This window comes from Pongo abelii, chromosome 3, assembly GCF_028885655.2.
Source record: "Pongo abelii isolate AG06213 chromosome 3, NHGRI_mPonAbe1-v2.0_pri, whole genome shotgun sequence".
Lineage (NCBI taxonomy): Eukaryota > Metazoa > Chordata > Mammalia > Primates > Hominidae > Pongo > Pongo abelii.
Window position 1 is genome coordinate 26,567,156 of NC_071988.2, and position 18,234 is coordinate 26,585,389.

Sequence of the window (18,234 nt, forward strand, 5' to 3'; positions counted from 1 at the left end):
ATAGACTTTAAATAATTTTTTGTTACTATTCTCCAGAAAGAAAAAAAATAAACAAAATGAAATAAAAGACTAATACTATTTAAAATAATACTTAAAGATTTAGAAACAACAGATTCTAGATGAAGATCTTACATTCTTTCTTTCTTCTTTCTCTTTCTTTCTTTCCTTCCTTCCTTCCTTCTTTCTTTCTTTCTTTCTTCCTTCCTTTCTTTCTTTCTTTCTTTCCTTCCTCTTTCTTTCTTTCTTTCTTTCTTTCTCTTTCTTTCTTTCTCTTTCTTTCTTTCTTTCTTTCTTTCTTTCTTTCTTTCTTTCTTTCTTTCTTTCTTTCTTTCTTTCTTTCTTTCTTTCTTTCTTTCTTTCCTTCCTTCCTTCCTTCCTTCCTTCCTTCCGTCTTTCTTTCTTTCTTTCTTTCTTTTCTTTCCTTTCTGTCTTTCTTTCTTTCTTTCTTTTTTTTTTTTTTTTCCAGAATCTTACTCTGCTGTCAGGCTGGAGTGCAGCGGCACGATCTTGGCTCACTGCAACCTCCGCCTCCCGGGTTCAAGCAATTCCCCTGCCTCAGCCTCCCGAGTAGCTGGGACTACAAGTGTGCACCACCACACCCTGCTAACTTTTCATATTTTAGTATAGATGGGGTTTCACCATGTTGGCCAGGATGGTCTCAATCTCCTGGCCGCGTGATCCATCTGCCTCAGCCTCCCAAAGTGCTGGGAATATACGGGTGAGCCACCGCACCCGTTCTAGATAAAGATTTTAATGTGCGTTTCTGGGTAAAGAAAAAATAATCGCTTTGCCTTTTATTTTGAGGGGGATGTGTCTTTGTGTCTTTCTGCCATGCATTAACACTTTTTTTCATAATATTATTATTTTCATTTGGAAAGTGAGGACTGAGTCTTCTTCTTCTGCTATAGTAATTTACATGTCCAAAGCTGAGTACTACTTTATAAACTGAGATTGAGTTCTTGCAGCACAATATTTAATAGCAAAAGCCAGGCCAGAAGGCATCTTGCATGGGCCAATCTGAATTACATACAGAATCAGTGAAGTGTAGAATTCCATACTTGCTACCTATCTGATGTTATGCAAAGTTCATTATCAAATCATTTGGTTTTATGAAAACTGATAGAAATCCAGGTTGCTTTTTTCTTTTTTTTTTTTTTTTTCAGAGAAAAAGGAGAATTTATTGGAAGGGAAGAAATGCACCCAGTTTCACGAATAAGAAATAGACTTAAATGACCAGGGACCTCCCTTCTTCACCACTCAGATCTACTTCCTACAAATCTATGAGCAATGAGAGTTGATTGACAGTAATCATATATTAATGCTATCTAATTTTAATTGAGGGTTTACTCTCTGCCAAAAACTATAGGACGTCTTTTACATGTGGTAACTCATGCAAGTCTCATGACAACCCTGTGAGATAGGTATTGCTTTCTTATTATTTCATTTTACAAATGAAGAAAAAGAGACCGAGGTGTTCAGTAACCTCTCTGGTTACCCCAAACTCGTAAGTGGAGGCACTGATACAACCACGGGGAGCCTGGCTCCACAGCCCCAAATCTTCAACTCTAAATTCTAGTGTCTCTCTCAGATTCAGGTTGAAAAGTCTAGAAAAAGTCCCTGATTGTCCCTTTTGACTTACTTGCTCATTATTAGACCATTAATCCACATACAGAGACCCAGCATCAAATAAGAATATGAAAGCCTCAATTAGAAACCTGTGGAAGCATTTCACAGAAGAAATGGCTCAGCCTGCTGGAGGCCACGAGGCTTCCCTCGTTCTTGTGGAGTGGCTGTGAGGCAGCTGCTTAAATGCTTTAATGATGGGAAAATCAGTACTTCCAGGGCCAAGAATTTCTCTGTGTTTTGTATCAGATAGAAGATGCTGTTTTGTTAACTGAACCACATATCAAACCTAGAATCCTTTGCTTTCTTAAAATCTTTGAAATGGCAAATCAAACTCGAAGAGCAGCGGGATGGAGGGTTTTGGAGAGCCCTTCTGCTGCATCTATTGCCAGAGGATCTGAAAATGAAAAGACCTACAGTGTAGTAATTCCAAGAATTTGAATGCCAAAAAGTTTTGTTGGTGAGAACTTTGTTTTGCCATTCTTTTCTAAATAAAGGCTCAAGGTGATGTAACTGAGCTACTTGGTTTAAACAAAGAAGAAGAAAATAGAATTGATTTGATCCATCATAAAATTGAGTGGCATAAAAGATACAATTTCATATAATTTGAATGTTACTTAATTTTCACCACTATCCTAATTCATTCATGGATTAAATTGTGAGGGTTCAAAGACACAATATGTTTCAAAAGGGTGAAAGAGAAGTAAATGAAAAGCATTATTATAATTCTTAATTCTTCTCCACTTTTGGAGAAAATTTATATAGTAATATCTATGTAGCTAATTTATACAACTAATGTTTTATAATAAATATATTTTATAAAAGTATATTTTATTTTATAATTTAAATATATTATGAAATATTACTTATATAAATATATAATACAAAATTGTATAATAACAATAGCTGTGTAAGGTGTCATTCTCTATGTTTTACATTATTAATCATTAATCCAAAACCTATCTGTGAAATAGTATTATCATTTTTCTTAATTCATATATGAAAGAATAGAGGTGCAGAGAGGGAAAAGTACAGGCAGAAACATAAATACTTGGGATTCCCAAATTCAAACTTTTAATTTCTCTCAGATTTTGGCTCTGACATCCATAATTTTCTAACTTTTAAAAATTCTCTTCTTCTCTGTCAAAATTGTACCTTTCACTTATAAGTAACAGCCAGCTAATCCACTTGCTAAAGTGTTCAGCAAGTTCTAGTGGATTTGTGTGATGCCTTCCTCAGAATATATTGCCAAATAAGAATGTCTTTTTAATTGAGCATTAATTATGCACCAGGCAGTATGCTATGTGCCTTATATACACCATCTCTTTTGATCGTCGCAAAATACTATGAGGTTAATAGATACTTTTTCCATTTCTATTTGAAGAACCCAGAGATAAGAAAGCAGAGGTATTTGACTAAGGTAGGTCACCCAACTTGTGAGGATAGAGTCAGCAACCAGACAGGAATCCCTCATCTTTCTACTACCAACTTCATTTCTTCTCATATATTTCCCATCCCTTACATAACAATATTTTTCCTACTCCTAAAGCTGCTGCTTCATAATGCTCTAGATCTCATCTTCTCTTACCAACTCAAGAATTTGCTGACAAAGTATTCCGTCTCCTGCATCAACAATTTCTCCTACATTGGATACTTTCCCTTAACATACCATCATTCCCCGTGGTCCTTTACATTTTAAAAATAGTTCTCCTTTGACCTGATGCCATCTCTAGCTCCATTTCTCTTTTCCTCTATAAGAGTAGAAGTGTATGAAAGATTTGATAAAGACTGTATGCACTTCATTGTCCCCATTCTTTCTTCATCCTTCACTTAAACTTTAAAAGGTTGAGGATCTGCTATTGTTGAAGCCACTATTCATTTTTGTATATTTGTCTTATTTGGTATATCAACTAATTTGTAATGTAACCTCCATCATAAACCAAGTTGCCATGTGTGCATGGGACAGATATTAGCCTTGATTGTTTATTCCATCCTTCTGTTAATACTACATTTTGATTAAAATAATTTTACAGAAATTCTGGATATCTGGTAGATTATCAGTATTTCTTTCTCTTCATCTGCTTTTTTGATTGTTTCTTTCTCTTTTCCTTCTTTTTTCTCTGTCTCCTCCTTTTCCTCCTTATGTCCTTCTATTTTACTTCTATCTTGTCAAATTTTAACTTTATGTTTCAACGTTAATTTTAGAATGAGTTTTTAAAATGTGGTGAATCTCTATTAGAATTTTGTGGAATTGAATAAAATAGAGATTATTATGAGGAACATTGCCGTCTTTGTGATTATGCTGTTGCAAAATGATACCTATTGTCTGAATAGTGTGTTTTCTTGTTCTTGATCAATCATATTACAAGATACGTTTTACTGTTCCAAATAAATTTTGTTTATGGAATTTTTTTTCACTGATTTGTGTTCTTTTCATTATATTCATTCTTTACTTTATTTCTGTGTTATTTTGTCTAACTGTATCATTTGAACAATAACCTCATTAATTTTCAGTTATACTTTTCATAAAGTATACACATAACATTACGTTTCTGTTTCAATATTTTACTATCTGTACATTATAAAATTTGATATGTAATGTTTTCACTTAAACTCAGTTCTAAATATTTTCTAATACCCATCATAATACTTAACTAATAACTTATTTAAAAACACAAGATATACATTTTTAAAAATAGATGATGTTCCTAATTATCAATATTTTATTGTTAATGTCTAATGTTATTGCATTTTTGGAGATTATATTCATTGAAATACACATTTTTGCATCAAAATCCCTGCTCAGGTAAGTTACTTTTCTCTGTGGGAAAGAAACAGAATAAAGAGATGCCATGGATGTTACAAAAATGGTTGATTATTTGAATGAACAGGGAAGAAATGATTTGAAATGGGGAAGAAGCATTTCCCCAACACTGGAGACTGCCAGGTTATGGAAATGGACAATTCTGCAACTGCATATCAAATCTTTACTGTTTTCATTGCTTTTGATTTCTTCAGAGAGGCAGAAATGTGTGAGGGCAAACAGAAATAAAGCAGGCAAAGTATCCTTGTTCCAACTTTAAAAATTCTCAGTGTGTGGACATGAAGGCATATGTGTGAGGAATATGAATTTGATTTTCTCTTAATGAGCATTGCTTTTTCTCCCCACTGCCTTTCTTCTAGAATGCTACGCTGTCACCTGCAGGAAAGCCTGAGCAGATAAAGATGGCTTCCACACCTGGAGGAAATGGGAATTTCCAGCCCGACAGGAAGAAAATGATTCAAGTGGGTGAAACTGTGAATTTCTTGGAAGAGAGACTTTGTCTTTATTGTTTGTAAATCAGCTTATTATTGGGAACATAACATACCAGTCAGCCCAAAAATGTGCTGTTTTTTCTTAATAAACTACTGATGCAAAAGTGGTAAAAACAGGGGCTTCTTTATATTCAGGTAAGTCTAGGTGGATCCCCTGTTTTTAGAGGCACCTTTGCACTCCTGTCTACTTCACCCACAAAATGGAACTTTGACTTAAATTGAACGGGGCTGTGCATATGAATAACTCTATCCAGTGTAATTGGATGCACTAGAGCGTGCATTCTAAAATTAGAACGCTGGGGTAGAGATCTTGCTTCAACCTAATAATGCCTGAATGAATTTGGCCAACGGAAGTAACTTTCTATGCCTGAATTTACTATCTTTAAAATGGGAATGATAATAATAGTGGAAAACCTACACAATTGTTGTGAAATTAAAATGAGTCTATTAAAAAAACACAAAGTGCCTGCTACGTAGTGCTCAAGTATTACTAATATTATTATTACTACTATCTTTATTTATAATCTCCCTGGTATAAAGGACTCATTACTCAAAATAGAATATATATTCTATTTTGCTTATTCTCTGGCAAAAATAATATCTATGTTCTATAAGCAAGGTTATAATATGAGCACAGGGTAGAATAAAATGTACAAAGTATTTTTTAGATAGGTTCACTATTCTGCCATCAGTCATTTTTGCCCAAAAGAAGCAGAAGATAAGCTCATAGTTATTTTTTTCCCCAGAAAGACTCAGTTTTGTTTTAAATTAATTAATTAATTTCCATAAGTTATTGGGGTACAGGTGGTATTTGGTTACATGAGTAAGTTCTTTAGTGGTGATTTGTGAGATTTTCGTGCACTCATCACCCGAGCAGTATACACTGCACCATATTTGTAGTGTTTTATCCCTAGACCCCCTCCCTCTCTTCCCCACAAGTCCCCAAAGTCCATTGTATTATTCTTACGCCTTCGCGTCCTCATAGCTTAGCTCTCACATATCAGTGAGAACATACGATGTTTGGTTTTCCATTCCTGAGTTACTTACAATAACAAGGACTCAGTGCTTCTTAGGCATTTTTGGCATCTCGGATAATAGATTTTATCACTGAAGCCAACGGTCCTTTGGAATCACAATTACTTGAATGTATAGATTGCTGAACAAATCTACTAAGACTCCTAATTTGTTTCTCACAGAATTTGAAAGCTATAAGTGACCATATTATTCCCATTGCATATGAAGAAATTGATGCACAGGAAATAAACATTTGAAAATGTAGGTTTAACTATGTTTTTCTTCGGAATAAAATCACTCAATACATTTACCTAGCACAGAACACTCTTTAGCACGATTTACATGACCCTAAATAGTTTGATCTTGGAGTATTCTATGACTCATGTTTTCATGTTCCCTACTTTTTAGTTTATTCAAATCACTTTTCTTCTGATCCTGCTAAAACATTTTTCCCATTGCTAAGAATTCATCACCTTTTCTCCCCTGCTTCTGCTACTCCTTCTCCTAGGTCAATTTTACTAATTCTTCAGATCTCAGCTTAAATATCTCATTGTTGGAGAAGCTTTCCTTGATCTCCTAGATTAAATTGAATCCCTGTTGATATATGCTCCACTAGCTGTCATAAATACTTTTATCAGCATTATTGTCCTTGTGACTATACATGCTGCGTAAGATTACGTGATTTTCACTCTTCTCACTTTTTATTTTAGATATTATGTTATTTTCTTCCTAGAATTCCCATTTCATTTTACTAGGATTTCTATTTCTTTACTAACATTTCCAATCTTTTCATTCACGATAAGAATAATTTCCTTTCCTTGAACACAGTTATAATCACTTTTATAAAGTGCTTATGTTAAAATTTTCACTTTTGGGTCATGATGGGGCTGTTCTCTATTGTTCTGTTTCCTTTCCTTAAAAATGAGTCTTATTTTCTTGTTTCTTTATATGTGAATTAATTTTTGATTATTTCTGGGACATTGTGGATGATGTTATAGATATTATTCTATATAAATGTTATAGATTCTATATATGTTCTATATTGATGTTATAGATGTTATTCTATAACATCTATAGAATCTACTACCTATTAAATTCTATTTAATACCTTTTTTTTTTGGTTCCTTTGTGTTAGCAGGCACTTGACTGGACTCAAAGTATAAAATCCATCTTCCCTTTGGTGGGCAACAGTTTAAATTTTGCTGCTGTTGTTTGTTTGTTTTGTTGGCTTTACCTGGAGTGCTTGGAATTTAGGCTATGCATGCATGGTTCACAATTAGCCAGAGATCTGAAAAGAATTTGTTCACATGTTCCGAGCTTCTTGACTGTTTTCTAGGATTTTCTTTCTCACTTTCTACCGGTTGCATTTGCCCTCAACTCTGCTGTCTGGTTTTTCAAGTCAGTTAAGAATGTGGGTTTTCTACCAGCGTTTTAGCCTTTGCACATCGTGGAGACCAGAGCTTGTTCTCAGGTACAAGTCATAAATTAGGAAATTCACTCAGGGCTGTTGCCTCCTTCCAGGAGTTGATTTTCCTTCACTATCTGCTGCATCTTTTTAGTCTCCAGACCTTAGTTGGCTGTTTTACAACAATTTTTCCAGGGTTGAGTTGCCATTTTCATGAGGACTGGGCCAACTAGGAACTCCCCAGCCATACCAGAAGCAAGGAAATATCAAATTTCACACTGTCATGGAGCAAATAAAAACATGCATTATATTTCAATATAACATTTAATATATTTACAATACTGATTCAGTAACTGAGTTTATGACATTCCATACCACACACCCCACCCCTATAAATATAATTACAACTAATATTATTGGGTGATAATTCTGTGTTAGCCTTACAAAAATACTGTTTTATTGAATCTTTGCAATTTCATTGAATCAACTCTATTAGGCAAATACTATTCCTGTAGTATAAATGAGAGAACTAAATCCTAGCAAAGTCGAGTCATGTACCCAAGCTCAAATATCTGGCAAATGGCAGGGCCCACATGTAGACAAGGATTTCAACTCCAAAGTCTTACATGTTATAATAGCCGGGAGACGTTATATGGAGACATTTGAGGGCCTATTGTGATGTGGAAGCACATTGCTTGTCCTGCTTCTTCTCCTGTACCTGAATCTATATTTATATTTTAGACATTGCTTATATTTCAGATACTACTTATGTTTTAGACACTGTATTTTAAACATTGTTTGAGTAAGAACTTCCTGCATTTAGTCCTGTCACCTAAAATCTGGTCCAGATTGGTGAATATGTTTCCACCCAGTTCCCAGAACCTCCCAATTAGCCCTCTCCTATTCTTTCCAGTGGACCCTCCTCCTCCTGACTATGTCAGTATCAGTTTGTTTCATGCGCATCCGTGTGAAGAGACCACCAAACAGGCTTTGTGTGAGCAACATATCTGTTTATTTCACCTGGGTGCAGCGGGCTGAGTCCGAAAAGAGAGTCAGTGAAGGAAGATAAGGGTGGGGCCGTTTTATAGGATTTGGGTAGGTAAAGGAAAATTACAGTCAAAGGGTGTTTGTTCTCTGGCAGGCAGGAGTGGGGGTCGCAAGGTGCTCAGTGGGGGTGTTTTTGAGCCAGGATGAGCCACGAAAAGGACTTTCACAAGGTAATGTCATCACTTAAGGCAAAGACTGGCCATTTACACTTCTTTTGTGGTGGAATGTCATCAGTTAAGGTGGGGCAGGGCATATTCACTTCTTTTGTGATTCTTCAGTTACTTCAGGCCATCTGGGCGTATAGGTGCAAGTCACAGGGGATGTGATGGCTTGGCTTGGGCTCAGAGGCCTGACATTCCTGCCTTCTATATATTAACGAGAAAAATAAAACAAAATAGTGTTGAAGTGTTGGGGCGGTGAAAATTTTTCGGGGATGGTATGGAGAGATAATGGGCGATGTTTCTCAGGGCTGCTTCGAGCAGGATTAGGGGCGGCGTGGGAACCTAGAGTGGGAGAGATTAAGCTGAAGGGAGGTCTTGTGGTAAGGGGTGATATTGTGGGGATGTTAGAAGAAACATTTGTCGTATAGAATGATTGGTGATGGCCTGGATATGGTTTTGGATGAATTGAGAAACTAAATGGAATAAGAGAAGGAGAAAAACAGGTATAAAAGGTCTAAGAATTGGTACTACCCAGCACATCTGATTAGAGAGTGCCTAAGGAGATTCGGCATAGTCCTGCCAACAAAGATTATTTATTTACTTCAAGAGTTAAGAGTGGCAGTTTGGGGATAGCATGAGGAGATATCAGCTGTGATGGCTTGGAGAAACAGTGTAAACCGGCAGTGGCAACAAGAGCAGGGCATGTATGAGTAGTTGAGAACGGTGAATAGGAGTATGACTAGACAGAAGATAGTAGGGATGACAAGTTTTTTTGGGGCACAGTCTAAGTTGGTCTGGTGTCTGGAATGAGACTGGGGCCTAATAAAAAGAAGCGTCTATACAGGAGCTCAAATGGGCAGTACTTTGTAGCATTCTGAGGACAGGTCTGACTTCTGAGAAGGGAAAGTGGTAAAAGTATTGTCCAGTCCTTTTTAAGTTGGTGGCTGAGCTTGGCAAGGTGTGTTTTTAAAAGACCTTTAGTCCGTTCTACTTTTCTTGAAGACGTAGGACCATAAAGGATATAAAGGTTTCACTGAATACTAAGAGCCTGAAAAACTGCTTGGCTGATTTGACTAATAAAGGCTGGTCTGTTTTCAGACTGTATAGAGGTGGGAAAGCTAAACTGAGGAATTATGTCTGACAGAAGGGAAGAAATGACTGCGGTGGCCTTCTCAGACCCTGTAGGAAAGGCCTCTACTTATCTAGTGAAAGTGTCTACTTAGACTAAGAGGTATTTTAGTTTCCTGACTCGGGGCATGTTGAGTAAACCTAATTTGCCAGCCCTGGGAGGGGGCAAATCCTCGAGCTTGATGTGTAGGGAAGGAAGGGGGCCTGAATAATCCCTGAGGAGTAGCAGAATAGCAGGTGGAACACTGAGAAGTTATTTCCTTGAGGATAGATTTCCACGGTGGAAAGGAAATGAGAGGTTCTGAGAGGTGGGCTAGTGGCTTGTGCTATAGCATAGCCTGCCTTTGCTGGTGTGTGGTGATTAGGCCTGGTGGAACTGCCGTCAATAAATCAAGCGTGATCAGGTGAGGAAGACGAAAGAAGGAAATATGGGGAAATGGGGTGAATATCAGGTGGATCAGAGAAATACGGTCATGGGGGTCAGGTGTGGTATCAGGAATAATGTGGGAGGCCAGATTGAAGTCCGGGCCAGGAACAATGGTAATTGTGGGACTTAACAAAGAGTGAGTACAGCTGAAGGAGCCGGGGAGCAGAAAGTATATGCGTCAGGTATGAGGAAGAAAATAGATTTTGGAAGTTATGAGAAATGTAGAGAGTGAGTTGAGCATAGTTTGTGATTTTTAGGGCCTCTAACAGTATTAAAGCAGCGGCAGCCACTGCACGCAGACATGAGGGCTAGGCTAAAACAGTAAGGTCAAGTTGTTTGGACAGAAAGGCTACACGGTGTGGTCCTGGCTCTTGTGTAAGAATTCTGACCACACTAACCATGCCTAGGAAGGAAAGGAGTTGTTCTTTTGTAAGGGATTGAGGTTTGGGAGATTAATCGGACACGATCAGCAGGGAGAGCACGTGTGTTTTTATGAGAATTATGCCGAGATAGGTAACAGATGAGGATGAAATTTGGGCTTGACTGAAGTAATGGGGGCTGTCTGTGAAGCCTTGCGGCAGTACAACCCAGGTAATTTGCTGAGCCTAATGGGTGTCAGGGTCAGTCTAAGTGAAGCTAAAGAGAGGCTGGGATGAAGGGTGCAAAGGAATAGTAAAGAAAGCATGTTTGAGATCCAGAACAGAATAATGGGTAGTAGAGGGAGGTATTGAGGATAGGAGAGTATATGGGTTTGGCACCACGGGGTGGATAGGCAGAACAATTTTGTTGATAAGGTGCAGATTCTGAACTAACTTGCAAGCCTTGTCTGGTTTTAGGACAGGTAAAATGGGGGAATGGTAAGGAGAGTTTATAGGTTTTAGAAGCCCATGCTGTAGCAGGCGAGTGATAACAGGCTTTAATCCTTTTAAAGTGTGCTGTGGGATGGGATATTGGCGTTGAGTGGGGTGAGGGTGATTAGGTTTTAATGGGATGGTAATGGGCATGTGATCAGTTGCCAGGGAAGGAGTAGAGATGTCCTATACTTGTGGGTTAAGGTCGGGGGATACGAGAGGAAGACGCGAAGGAGGCTTTGGGTTGGGGAGAAGGGCGGCAATGAGATGCGGCTGTGGTCCAGGAATAGTCAGGGAAGCAGATAATTTGGTTAAAATATCTCAGCCTAATAAGGGAACTGGGAAGGTGGGGATAAGTAAAAAAGAGTGCATAAGAGTGTTGTCCAAGTTGGCACCAGAGTGGGGGAGTTTTCAGGGGTTTAGAAGCCTGGCCATCAATATCTACAACAGTTATGGAGGCAAGGGAAACAGGCCCTTGAAAAGAAGGTAATGCAGAGTGAGTAGCCTCCATATTGATTAAGAAGGGGACGGGCTTACCTTCCACTGTGAGAGTTACCGGAAGCTCAGCATCTGTGATGGTTTAGGGGCTTCCGAGGCAATCAGGCAGCGTCAGTCTTTAGCTGCTAAGCCAAGAAGGAGTCAGTCAGAGAGCCTTGGGCCAGAGTTCCAGGGGCTCTGGGAGTGGCTGCCAGGTGAGTTGAACAGTTCGATTTCTAGTGGGGTTCCGCACAGATGGGACACGGCTTAGGAGGAATCCCGGGCTGCGGGCATTCCTTGGCTTGGTGGCCAGATTTTTGGCACTTGTAGCAAGCTCCTGGGGGAGGAGGTTCTGGAGGAATGCCTGGCCACTGCGGTTCAGGCGTTTGGAAGTTCTTGTGTGCTGGAGATGTGGCTGGGGTTTGTCTCACAGTGGAGGCAAGGAATTGCAACTTTTTTTTTATTATTATACACCTTGAAGGTGAGGTTAATTAAGTCCTGTTGTGGGATTTGAGAGCCAGATTCCAATTTTTGGAGTTTTATTTAATGTCGGGAGCAGATTGGGTAATAAAATGTATATTAAGAATAAGATGGCCTTTTGACTTTTAGGGTCTAGGGCTGTAAAGCGTCTCAGGGTTGCTGCCTAATGAGCCATGAACTGAGCCGGGTTTTTATATTTGATGAAAAAGAACCTATACGCTTCTGATTTGGGATAAAGAAAAAGGAGCATTAACCTTGACTATGCCTTTATCTCTAGCCACCTTTTTAAGAGTAAATTGCTGGGCAGGTGGGGGAGGGCTAGTCACGGAACGAAGCTGTAAGCCGGACCAGGTGTAAGGAGGGGAGGTGATAAAAGGACTACAGGGTGGAGGAGCAGAAGCTGGGGAAGAATTGGGACTTAGCTCGGCCTGGCGAGGAGGGGAGAGGTCAGATGGGTCTGTAGAAAAGAAAGATTAGAAAGACTCAGTGACGCTTGGGGTTGGGACTGAGGGGACAGGCGGGAGGGAAAGAAGGAGGATCTGGGAGGAATTGCATTGGGAACAGAGACTTGGGAGGGAAAGAAGTGTGAAAAATGCCTGGACGTAAGGCACCTCAGACCATTTGCCCATTTTTCGACAAAAATTATTTAGGTCTTGTAGGATGGAGAAATCCAAAGTGCCGTTTTCTGGCCATTTAGAGCCATTGTCAAGTTTGTATTGGGGCCAAGTGGTGTTGCAGAAGAAAATAAGGCATTTAGGTTTTAGGTCAGGTGTGAGTTGAAGAGGTTTTAAGTTCTTGAGAACACAGGCTAAAGGAGAAGAAGGAGGAATGGAGGGTGGAAGGTTGCCCATAGTGAAAGAAGCAAACCTAGAGAAAAGAGAGCATAGAGACACAGAGGGAAGGGGTTCGGGGGTTCTTACCCTCCAGAAAAGCGGGAAGAGGGGTTGGGGCACAGAAATAAGGGATTGGGGCACAGAGATAAGAGGTTGGGGTGTGGAAATAAGGGATTGGGGCACAGAGATAAGAGGTCGGGGTGTGGAAATAAGAGATTGGGGTACAGAGATAAGAGGTTGGGGTACAGAAATAAGGGATTGGGGTGCAGAGATAAGAGGTTGGGGCACAGAAGGAATTGGGGCACAGAGATAAGAGGTTGGGGTGTGGAAATAAGGGATTGGGATGCAGAGATAAGAGGTTGGGGCACAGAAATAAGTGATTGGGGTGCAGAGTTAAGAGATTGGGGCATGGAAATAACGGATTGGGGGTTCTTGCCCCCTAGAAAAGTGGGACTTGCCACTAAGGGTGAAGGAGAAGGGGTTGAGGGGTACTTGCCCCTCCCCCAGAAAAGCAGAGAAGGGGTAGAGACAAGGAGAGAAGGGGTTGGGGTACTTGCCCCTTCCCCAGAAAAGCGGGACTTGCCACTAAGGGTGAACGACCAAGGTAGGCATCCTTGCGTGGTCTGACACCTTTGATATGTGGGTGAATAACCAGAGAGGTGTCCCTGCAATGATTAAACACCAAGGGAAGGCTGCCTTCCCAGTCCATGACCGGCGCCAAAGTTTTGGGTCCACGGATAAAACGTGTCTCCTTTGTCTCTACCAGAAAATGAAAGGAATTGAAATTAAGAGAAGGGAGAGATTGAAGTGTGGTGCCAAGATTGAAAGGAGAAAGAGGTTGAGGGATAGTGAGGGAGGTTGGAGAAGAGAGTAAAAAGAGGCCGCTTACCGGATTTGAATGGTGAGATGTTTCTTGGGCTGGTCGGTCTGAGGACCTGAGGTCGTAGGTGGATCTTTCTCATGGAGCAGAGAGCAGGAGGATGGGGGATTGATCTCCAAAGGGAGGTCCCCCGATCCGAGTCACGGCACCAAATTTCATGTGCGTCCGTGTGAAAAGACCACCAAACAGGCTTTGTGTGAGCAACATGTCTGTTTATTTCACCTGGGTGCAGGCAGGCTGAGTCCGAAAAGAGAGTCAGTGAAGGGAGATAAGGGTGGGGCCGTTTTATAGGATTTGGGTAGGTAAAGGAAAATTACAGTCAAAGGGAGTTTGTCCTCTGGCGGGCAGGAGTGGGGGTCGCAAGGTGCTCAGTGGGGGTGTTTTTGAGCCAGGATGAGCCACGAAAAGGACTTTCACAAGGTAATGTCATCACTTAAGGCAAAGACCGGCCATTTACACTTCTTTTGTGGTGGAATGTCATCAGTTAAGGTGGGGCAGGGCATATTCACTTCTTTTGTGATTCTTCAGTTACTTCAGGCCATCTGGGCATATAGGTGCAAGTCACAGGGGATGTGATGGCTTGGCTTGGGCTCAGAGGCCTGACAGTTTGTATTGCTGCCCAATCCTAATAAGTATTTGTTAGGTTGGTGCAAACATAATTGCGGTTTTTGCCATTACTTTCAATGGCAAAGTTGGTGACTAGCCAAAAAATTATGGTATACAAAAATGTCTATTTGCTTTTAATCTACTTTTCTTTTTTTAAAAAAAGTTTATTATTTGCTATCCCTAAGTAAATCAATTGAAATTTTTGCTCTGGCTGTATGTATCTATTTCAGCATCTCAGGTATTTTATTCAGCTAATCAAAATTAACATGATTTTATTTTTATTACTATAGGTATGTAAACACCATTAAAGTAGTAATGATAATAAAAATGAATAACAAATATAGTAGCTAGAGAACTGATAAATAGCATAACTATAGAACATAATTTTTCTCAGTTTTGACATTTGATCTTTGTATCTTCCACTTATCTCATTAGAATTATCTTGAAATACATAGAAAAATTGAAAAAAGTTTGGGAAGTTGGTTTTATTATCATTAAGCTGTCAAACATTACAATATTTATAGTGGGATGGGACATTAGTTTATAAAAAGTCATAGTGCATTCTAAAAGTTTTAATTGCTTTACTTTCTCTAAAGTTAAATTTTACTAAAGATTAGTTTTATGTGATTAATTTAGAAACCTGTGGCTTTAAGGTATTCACAATTAAAGTATCTGAAGCTGATAAATGCTTAACCCATAAACATAATTTTTTTAAAAATAAGTGTTTTTCTACTCTGGGAAAAAAAAAACATGGTGTTTTTCCTTCTTTATTCTATTCTGGAAATACGTATTTTCATTCTGTGGCGTCACACCCAGGGTGGAGAAAAGATTGCCCCTAAGTTTCTGTTTTTATTGTATGTCCCTCATAAATCAGTATTTATCTGTTCCACTGTCTGCATACAATGGCTAAAAAAAATTCAGCCTTCCTTTTTTGGTTTCTGCCACCATTCCTCTTCAATCTTAGATAATAAAAAATCAGCTTGACCCTGAAATTGTCTGTGGTATAGTAGCATGTGGTATTGTAGCTATACTACATGAGATTCAGAGGCTGAATACTAGGCATGTGTCTCTGTTGGATGGAGTAAGTTTGACTTCCCCAACAAAAATAATAATAATTTAATCATCAATCAAGCCCCATTGCTATAAGGACCTGAAATGTCCTGGTAGGCTTTGTTGAGGGCTTGCTTTCTAAGTTACAATCATGGTATTTTCTTTTTGAGACTATGACATGGGTTGCCATTTTTAATAAACCTGCAAAAAGCAAATCACTAAATTTTAGATTTTAAAAGAGCATAAGGAGCTCATCCAGTCTAACCACCTTTTCACTTATAACACAAGAGCACTTTTGACTTTCTGCTTTGTTTTATCCATTTCTGACAGGGTTTCAAAATGAAGCAAAGATGACTGACAGCATTAACAAAAACTTAATCTTTTTTGTTGAGAAGCAAGATAGAGCTAATGCCAGAAATATGATGTAAAGCTTGCCTTTACTGCTGGCATGACTAGCCCGATGAAAGATGAAGCATTATGGTAGCATCTGCCAGTTGCAAATATTGGCAGTTAGAGGTCAGTGCCAGACATAGCAAAGATCTGAGATAGCAGAGAAAGTTAGGGAAATCTCACCATCTACCACTGAGGCTCTCATCTATAAATAATATTTGGCTTAATGTATGTCAAGTGCTGAGAACTCTGTTAGATCTAAGATTTAGAAAAGCAATGAAAAACTTTTGACATTAAGAAAACTACAGTCTCTGTATAAAGACAAGACAATTCCTTGTGAGATAATTAAGTACTTAAGTATGGGTATATACATGTTAATTGGAAGTCTTTATATGAGGAAGAGACAACTAAGAGGTTTATAAAAATAAGCAAAACACAAAGGCAGTAAGTATCTGAGAAAAATTTGGCATTTGGTCATCAAATTCCAAATATTTAGATAGTAGTTTTATTATTGTAATATAATCAAGGGATATTAAGAAACACTGAATTGCTTTAATTCTTTTAATGGTTGCCCTAGGATTTATAGTGCACATCACCAAAAATAATGGTCTTTATTCAAACAATATACATCTCACATGTACTATAAACCAGTAGAATAGTATATTCCACATTTTTCCTTGGTATTTTTGTGCTATTGTCACTATATGTTTTACATGTTTATATGGTATAAATACACAATACATTGCTACTACTTTTGCTTCAGACAGTTTTTTAAAAAAATGTAATTTCAATTAAAAATATATTTTACTTAATCTATTCCATTTCCTATGATCTTTATTTCTTGGTTTAGATCCAGTTTTTTGTCTGCTATCATATATTTCTTCCTAAAGAACTTTATTTATCATTTCTTGTAGTGCAGATTCATGGCAATTAGCTTCCTCCATTTCATTTATATGAGACAATCTTGATTTATATTTTTACTAAGTACAGAATTATGGCTTGAGAGTTTACTTCTTTCAGCGCTTTAAAGATATCCCTTCATTGTTTTCTGTCTTACATGGTTTTTGACAAGAACTCTTTTATAAATCTTGTCTTGGATTTTCTATATGAAATGTGTCTTCGTCCTATGGTTGTTTTTAATATTGTCTTTGTTTTTTAGTAGTTCAAATGATAGGTGCAAACGAGCTTTTTTGTTCTGTTTTGTTTTTGATTTCTTTCTCTGCTTTGGTACTTACCTTGCTTGGTGTTCTCTTGGCTTCTTGGATCTGGGGTTTGGTGCCTGTCATTAATTTTAGAAGTGGTCTCTTTCTTTTCTTTTTTTGATGGAGTCTTGCTCTGTCGCCCAGGCTGGAGTGCAGTGGTGGGATCTTGGCTCACTGTCAGCTCTGCCTCCCAGGTTTATGCCATTCTCCTGCCTCAGCCTCCCATCTACAGGCATCTATCACCATGCCTGGCTAATTTTTTTTTTTTTTGTATTTTTAGTAGAAACGGGGTTTCACTTGTGTTTCAGTGCCAAGACTATAGTAATTTACAAGGTGTGTTCTCAGATAAATTATATATTCTCTCTGGGTATCAGTTCACCTATTTATAAAATAAATTTAGACTAGAGATCTCTGAAGTCCTTTCTAGATCAACAAGATTAATAATTTTTTTTCATCAGTATATAAGTCAGGGAAGAAATAACTACAAGTAGACTGGCCAGTGGGTATCTAGTTCCTAATTCAGGATTCTTATTTTAAACATCCCCTTTTCCAAAAATTATCTCCCACTTTATCATAATACTTGAGATTTCTAGCATTCAATTTACTTGCTTTACTAGCTAAAATATGTTGGATTATGGGTAATAGTAAAACAAAAGATAGTAAGATGAAGTTAGTTATAATGATAATAATGATTAGAAGTAATATACAATATATTTCATGCATTTATGCACTTACGTACTTGGTATCTCTTAAAGTTTACGCTCTATGCAGTAGAGCATTGAATCCTCAAAATAAATCTTATGAAATAGGCACTACAATTATTAGTTCCAATATACAGTAGAAAAAAACCAGGTTTTTCAACATGAAGTGACTAGAGATAAGTATTTTCTAATATCACGATATTATTAATTGTGGCTTTTAAAACCATACAATTAATGACAATTTTCCAAATAGAACATAGAAAAGGGAAGTGAAGAAATTGATTCAAAATAAGGTGTCTTTCAAGAAATTTTCCTGACCAGATAAAAAGAAAGACTTTGTATCAGTTTTCTGTCGATGTGTAAAAAGAATCCCTAAACCTAGTGGCTTAAAGCAGCAATTTTAATTTGCTCACAGTTCTGAGGGCTGGCACTTGGAACTCGGCTTAGATAGGATGGCTGCTTTCTGCTTCATGGAGTACTGACTAGGCTTATTCATATGTCTGGGACATCAGCTAGGAAGTCTGAGATATTTTAGGCAGCTGGACTTCTCTTTATACAAAATCTCTCATTCTCAAGAGAGTCAAGCTTGTTCACATGATGGTATCATTGCAGGAGCATGTTCTATGTCAGGCCTCTTGAGGTCT

At 38.2% G+C, this 18,234-nt stretch overlaps 1 pseudogene; it reads left to right on the forward strand.

Moving 5' to 3' along the window:
* The first annotated feature begins 1,944 nt into the window (after positions 1–1,944).
* The window catches only part of LOC100447291 (immunoglobulin-binding protein 1-like), a 152,865-nt pseudogene continuing 136,575 nt past the window's right edge, over positions 1,945–18,234 (forward strand).